Below are 7,658 nucleotides of genomic sequence, written 5' to 3'. Positions count from 1 at the left end.
CGTATAATTATTTTACAGAACAAAACACACACACACACACACACACACACACACACACACACACACACACACACACACACACACACACACACACACACACACACACACACACACACACATTTACCTTCACTTTATTAATAGCCATTATTGTACTACTACTGTGACTGTGGGCCGGGGAGGGTCGGTCGGGTTATGGAGGGAGGGAGGAGTGGCGGCAGGACGTTGTGCAAAACTGTCAATCAAGCGATCTCATTAAGGGATAAAACACAATAAAAGGCTGGATGGAGCAGGAGGAGGAGCAGGAGCGTGGGGGTGCTTGGGGCAGGTGAACGGGGTGGGCGATGGAGCGGAGAGGGGAAGGAGGCGGAGAGGAACGGGGCAGCAGCGGCGGGACGGGGCGGGCCAGGGATAAGTGTGTCCGATATCAGTGAAGCATCGCACTAAACGAATGTGAGCTCGTCATCCGCAGCGCCGACCGCCTGAGCCGCCCTAATGCCCCGCAACAAGGCCACGTGACCGATGCACAGGTGACTTTTGACCCGCTCACATCCATTAATAACGAGACTAACCCGCCATTTACACGCACCGAGCACTCACCACCACCACTCACTCATTGGCTCGCTCGCTCGCTCGCTTACTCTCCCTGGTTGTTTGTACTGTATCCCTCACTCTGTCACACACACACACACACACACACACACTCGATCGTACGCTACACATTATAGTACGTTACGCTGGCGGATTAGGGGTTTTAAACACACACACACACACACACACACACACACACACACACACACACACACACACACACACACACACACACACACACACGCACACACACTTTTGTTAATGAAGATGAAAGCAAATGTGAGAGAGAGAGAGAGAGAGAGAGAGAGAGTACGGAGGGGTTGGGGTGAGAGAATGAGGGGGAGCGATTGCCTGGGAGATGGCCAGCAGGGTACAGCAGACAAACTCATTATTACAGGGTTATTTATGCCTGCAGTGCCCCTGAGACGCTCTCCTCACACCTCACCCACTCTCTCTCTCTCTCTCAGCGCCACCCTCCCACATCCTGTTCCTTTCCTTCATACATATTTCTTTTAACTGACTCCTTCCGTAATCCTGACCTCTCTCTCTCTCTGATCCCATCCCTCCCTATCCCTTAATTCCCGTCACGTCCCCCTCTCTCCTTCCCCTCCCCTCCCTCCTCTGCCTTCCCCAAGCTCTCCGGTTCCCCCTTTCCCTCCATCCATATCTTTACTACCCTTGCGGCCTCCCCTCCCCTTCCCTCTTCACAGCAAACGTAGTTTAACTTTACATTCTCCTTTCCTTTTTTATCGTGTATTTCTTTTCTTATTTGTTTTGTTTCTATAACCTCTTTGTATTCTGTGTTTCTGTTTCCTCTCCTGTTCCTGCTTCTCTTCCTCCCGTTTCTGATTTTTTTTCTTTTTTTCTTCTTGTTCTTGTTCTTATTTTCTTCCTCCTGCTATTCCTCCTCCTCTGCTCCTCCTCTTCATCTTGCTACCGCTACTGTTACTGCTCCTCCTCCTCCTCCTCCTCCTCCTCTTTCTCATTCTTTTCCTCTTTCTACGTACATAACCGGTGGCTGCTCTCTCTCTCTCTCTCTCTCTCTCTCTCCGATATGCTTTTCACCCTTCTTTCCTCCCCTTCGCCTCAGGTTATTCCTTTTCGCTGTATCCTTTACTTTATCTTTCCGTTTTCCTTTCCTGTCCATTTAATTTCACTTACCTCTGCTTCCATGGGCCTTCTCCTTCTCTTCCCCTTCTTCCCCTCTCCCCTCCTCGTTCTCGTCTTCCTCCACCGCCGCCTCCACCACCACCGCCTCCGCCACTGCACCATACACTCCCTCCTCTCGTAAACTGATTCAGAGGCCAACATTACGTAATAAGTTAGTCTCGCTACGGCGGCTGCGGGAGTTTTCACCAATACCTGAAGACGGTCGCCCATTGAGCCTCCCCTTCAGTGCTAGGGCCCGCCAGGAAAAAGGAAGGAAGGAAGAGAAGGGAAGAAGACAGGAGCAGGAGGAGTAGAAGGAAGAGGAGGAGGAGGAGATGTAGTAAGTGAGAGGAGTAGAAGGAGGTCTAGAAAGGAAGGAAGAGAGAGAGAGAGAGAGAGAGAGAGAGAGAGAGAGAGAGAGAGAGAGAGAGAGAGAGAGAGAGAGAGAGAGAGATATTATATGCAAAAGAAGGTGTTGCGGGAATTAATACCCTGTCATTGACGTATTTTAATTATTTTTCCCTGATTTGTGATTTGTTGCTTTATTCCTTTATTTTAATTTGTCTTCCTCTGCATTGTATTGTCATTATCATCATTATTATTATCATTATTATTTTACTTATACGTTTACGCCTTGTCGTCCTCCTTACCTTCCTCCTCCTCCTCCTCCTACTACTACTACTACTACTACTACTACTACTACTACTACTACTACACTTTCGTCCTATTCATATCTCTCTCTCTCTCTCTCTCTCTCTCTCAGCTTCATTAATCTCCCAGAAAGCAGCTTTACCCTCCGGCGGGCGCTGGTCACTGTGCGAGGATTGGCCAGAACAAATTAACACAATCACTGAAAAAAAGAAAGACTGGAGAAAAAAATGAACCGAAGCGAAAAAAGGATAAAATGATTAAACTTGCAATCACATCAGAAGAGAGAAAAATAAAACTTGAGAATACAAATGATATGGAAATGAGTTAGTTGTATGGGAAATAGGGTAAATTGTGTGGGGAAAATATAGTTTGTTTAAGAGAGCAAGTATTACTGAAAAAACAAATATGAAAAAGTAAAAATAAACGTGTAAAAATACAGTACTCGTCACCCTGAAAATAGAGAAAAAGGAAAAAAAATGTCTACAAAAATAAACGAAAGTAAAAAAAAGAGAAAAAAATGTCGACAAAATAAACGAAAATAATGAAATAGGAAAAAAAATGTCGACAAAAATAAACGAAAATAAAGAAATAGGAAAAAAAATGTCGACAAAATAAACGAAAATAATGAAATAGGAAAAAATGTCGACAAAAATAAACGAAAATAAAGAAATAGGAAAAAATGTCGACTAAAATAAACGAAAATAAAGAAAAACGAAAAAATGTCCACAAAAATAAACGAAAATAAAGAAAAAATGTCGATAAAAATAGAAGGCGAATAATAATAAATTGTAGACAAGAAAGTAAATAAGAGAGGGTAAAGAATTATATGTAAAGGGACAAAAACGTTTTAAACAATCCGGATATGTAGACAAGAGTTAAGAGAGATAAGAAATGCTTGCTAAAGAAAGGTCTGAAGAGTAAGACATATGAGTTATTTCAAAAGGGTTGAAAATAAAATAAGCGAAGAGGAAGAAAGTAAATTTAGGAAAAGTAAGAATTGAAGAAAATTAAGAAAGTTGATAAGTATAGAAAAGTTAGAAAAAGGAAGAAGACAAATATAAAAAAAGTAAGATGATGTAAACGAAAAGATAAATGGAAAGAAAAAGAAAATATTACGAAAAAAGTAAAACAAGGTGATGGAAATGAGAAAACATAAATAGTTGAAAGTAAAAAAAAGTGAAGGGAAAAAGTAAGAAAATATAAATAAGTACAAAGAAGTAAAAAAGTAGGAAATAAAAATTGGAAGCGTCAGAAAACAAAAGGAAAAGAAAAAAGAAAAACGAGGAAAATAATGTAGGTATAATGAAACAAAAAGTCTAAGTTCGCATCTTCTTCCCTCTTCCTCCGCGCATAATAAAGTAATACATTAAAAAAACTTCCTGTGTTCCAGTACTAAGTCAACAAAGGGAAGCAAATATGCCGAATCATGACCCCCCTCCTCCCTCAAAAAATGCAAAAGAAAACAAAATATGGAAAAAATATACTTACAAAATACACATAAAGGAAAACAATAAATACAACATAACAATTACAATACGAATAAGAATGATAATAATAATAATAATAATAATAATAATAGTAAAATGATAATGATAAGTGGACACGTGTTACCACTAGTATCTAATTTATCACTGTGAGCGGATGTATTTAAGTATTTTTTTTATAGAGGAGAGACATTATACTTTTTTTTTGTCGGAGTGTCTCTCTCTCTCTCTCTCTCTCTCGCCATTAATCTTTATCCGTTTCTTTCACTGTCATCGTCATCTTTCGTCTCTTTCGTCGCCTCCTCTGTATTACTCTTTTTTCCTCCACCTTCACGAGATACAGAAGAAAGCACCCTCTGACCGTTACTCTCTCGCTCCCTCGCTCCCGCCCTCGCCCTCCCTCTCTCCTTCCCCCTTACGCCCCCCGATCCCCCGCCGTCCCCCAGTGTAGAAGCTATGCATTGACCGATGGTGATTTACGGTGTCGTCCGCGCGGAGATTACACAGGTGGGGGCCGTGATTACGTCATAAGGTGCGGCGGATCAGGCTGGGCGGCGCGGCGGCGTGCTGGAGGGAGAGTAATTACAGGGTAGGGAGCCTCGCCGCCGATTTTCCCTAATGACAGGACATGACACAAGCAGGATGATGCCTACCCCACCTTGCTCCTTAACCCCTCTCCCCCATACTCTGCTTCCTCCTCCTCCTCTTCCCCAATCCCCTGTTTCCTCCTCCTCCTCCTCCTCTTCTCCCACTATATACTTTTCCTCCTCCTCCTCTTCCTTCTCCTCCTTCTCTCCCTTCCATATGCCTAGATCCCCTCCTTCTCGCATAACCAGTTTCCTTGCGTCCCTCTCTTCTTTCCCCTCTTTCCTCCTCCTCCTCCTCCTCCTCCTCCTCCTCTCATATCAGTGATGGAAAGAACGCCTCCCTCTCACACATGCGCATACTGCCTTACTATGTACAACCACTACTACTACTACTACAGCTCCCCCCTCCTCCTCATTTTCCTCCCCTCCTCCTTCTCCTTTTACGCCTCCTCCTTTTCTCTATCAACTTTTTCATTTTTTTTCTTGGCCTTTTTTCAGATTTTGTTCTACTCTGATTTTTTTTTTTTCCTTATTATCATTTTATCGGATGTACTTTTTCATAGACTTTCTTTTCGTGTATTTTCTTTTCCTCATTCTTCTTCCTACTTATAATCCTATACTCCTACGCCTTCACCTCCTCTTTCTTTTCCTTTTCCTCCTCCTTTTTAACTTCTTGTATGCATAAAAAGAAAATGCACTGGTTATCTATTATGACGTGTGTTCTACTTAAAAAAAAAATAATCCTGAAACTATTGAAGCAGTAGTAGTAGTAGTAGTAGTAGTAGTAGTAGGTGTAGGTGTAGTAGTAGTAGTAGTAGTAGTAGAAGAAAAACAGAGTCGTTCTTTAACATCATTAACATAACCCTCTTCTTTTTCTTGTTCTTTTTTTCCAATTTTTCTCCTTATCAACGGTAAAATGGCACGAGCACACTTATAGTTTCGGTGTCTCTCTCTCTCTATCTCTCTATCTCTCTCTCTCTCTAATAGACTAATTCCGCCTCTCCGTCTCACTCTAAACCCAACCCATTTTCATCAAAGAAAGTAATTAAGAAACTGCCATGAAATACTCCCTCAACCTTCCGTCATTCCTCTCCGCAGCGTCTTCCCCCCTCCCCCTCCCCCCTTGCCCCCCAATCTCTCCCCCCCTCTCTCCTGCTCTTCCTCCCATTCCTCCTCGCCCTCCATTCTCCCTCCTATCTCTTCCTCTCACTACCCTACCAACCCTACTCCTCCCCCTCCTCCTCAGCCTCCTTATCATCTAACTTGTCCTCCTCCTCCTCATCCTCTGCTTCCTCTTCCTCCACTGCCTCCTCCTCCTCCTCCTCCTCCTCTTCTTCTTCAAGCTCCACTTCATCCAGTTTTATCTAAATGTAATACAGGAGTCAATTACGAGTCTCCCACACATTGTACACACAGTTAGAGGCAGTGTGTGAGGAGGAAGAGGAGGAAGAGGAAGGATAGGCTGATGGTGCGTGGGGCGGGGCAGGTGAGGCAGGCAGGCAGGTAAGCTCCCCCAGGCACCTCCCGGCGGCCTCCACTGTGTGATTAGACTCAGTGCGCGTTTTACCTGGGGTTTTAATGTCAATATTTTGGATTGGTTTAGCGTGCGGTGGTTGGTGGCGCTCAGGTGACGTCGTCCATTAACTTAACACCTCCTGCTCTGGTCTCGCCTCGGTGGTGGTGGTGGTGGTGGTGATGGCGCTGGTGGTAATGATGATTGTGTTGTGTCGTGGTGGTGGTAGTGATGATGGTGATTAGGATGGTGTTGGTGGTTGTAATTGTGATGGAGTTGGTGGTGATGCTGCGGGTAGCGGTGGTAGTGGTGGTGATGCTGATGACGGTGCTGGTGGTTATGGTGGATGTGTTGATTGAATTGGTGGTACTGGTGGGGGGTGGGGGGGGGTGATGGTGGGGGGGGGGGAGTGGTGTTGGTGGTGATGCTGATGACGGTGTTGGTGGTTATGGTGGATGTGTTAATTGAATTGGTGGTGGTGGTGGGGGTGGTGTTGGGGGTGGGGGTGGTGGTGGTGGTTTCGTTTCATCTCTTGTATTTTTTCTATCATTTTTTACGCCATCCTCCTCTCTCCACATTCGCTTAAGATTAAATTTAAATAAAAACTTGGATAGTGGTGTGTTTTACTTTTGTAGTGTGTGTGTGTGTGTGTGTGTGTGTGTGTGTGTGGAGGAGACTCGATCCCTTGTAATTCTTCAGCCCAAACAAACAAAAATTCTTTACATTTATTATTCCTTTAACTTGGTGGTATTATTCCCTTTTTTTTCTTAAGAACAGCATTAAGGAAGGATTTTTTATTGCTACCTTATTTTTTTTACCTCTTTTATTCCGCTTTTCAATATTATTTTCTTCGGGGTATTTACTTGTCATCTTAGGAGCAGCATTAGGGAAGGATTTATTATATTGCGACATTTATTTTCACCCATTTTGGAATTCTTCTCCGTCAAAACAAAAACAAAAAATATCCATAACGAGGAGCGTCCGCCGCGTTCCGGGTGTTAATGTGTCGGCAAAAAGACTCGCCGCTGCCCGTCAGCCCGAACACAGCGCCGGCAAACATGTAAATAATCTGTTGTGTTTGTGCGGGCCTGTTTACCCCGATTAATGTCAAATACTAATATCACATTTAAGTGTACATATTGCACACGTGTATACCTTTAGTTGAGTGGGTTGGAAAGGTGTGTTGATTGTTGATTTGGACTTTCACTGATTTTGTTTCCCTGTTTATTTCAGGTGCACTCAGTTTTTGGTGTCGGTCAACTATCAGCAAAAAGTCGTCTCGTTAGGTAAGTGTTTTTTTGTGTGTATTTTTTGTGTTTTGCGGTGAAAGACGACTTAATTTTTTTTTCTGGATTTTGGTAATGTTTTGGATTTTTTTTTTTTTTTTATTATTATTGACTGAAAGAAGGTTGTCAAATTTTGTTATAACATGTTTGTTTGTACCTTTCGTTGTTGTTTTTAGGTCACTGCTTGTTCCTCATTCCGACGGATGTTTGTTATTCACTGTTACTTTTTTAATTTCCTTTTGTTTTTTTGTATAAATGTTAAGTTTACGTCTAGTTGCTTCGTGTTATACTTCACGTCTTCCACGATCTATTAGTCACTCAGTCTCATACAATTTTTTACAGCCGTGTTTTGATCAGTGATAATTCGTTCCCTTACTCCTAAATTTCCCGTCTGTATGCG

At 43.0% G+C, this 7,658-nt stretch overlaps 1 long non-coding RNA gene across 1 annotated transcript in view; it reads left to right on the top strand.

Moving 5' to 3' along the window:
• Positions 1–7,251, top strand: part of LOC127004487 (uncharacterized) — a 142,126-nt gene extending 134,875 nt beyond the window's left edge. The window contains exon 3 of the long non-coding RNA XR_007757850.1: positions 7,206–7,251. This is a non-coding gene — a long non-coding RNA (uncharacterized LOC127004487). The remainder of the gene's footprint in view (positions 1–7,205) is intronic.
• The last annotated feature ends 407 nt before the right edge of the window (positions 7,252–7,658 follow it).

This window comes from Eriocheir sinensis, chromosome 28 (assembly GCF_024679095.1).
Source record: "Eriocheir sinensis breed Jianghai 21 chromosome 28, ASM2467909v1, whole genome shotgun sequence".
Taxonomy (NCBI): domain Eukaryota; kingdom Metazoa; phylum Arthropoda; class Malacostraca; order Decapoda; family Varunidae; genus Eriocheir; species Eriocheir sinensis.
This window is presented reverse-complemented; position numbering and strand designations above follow the sequence as displayed.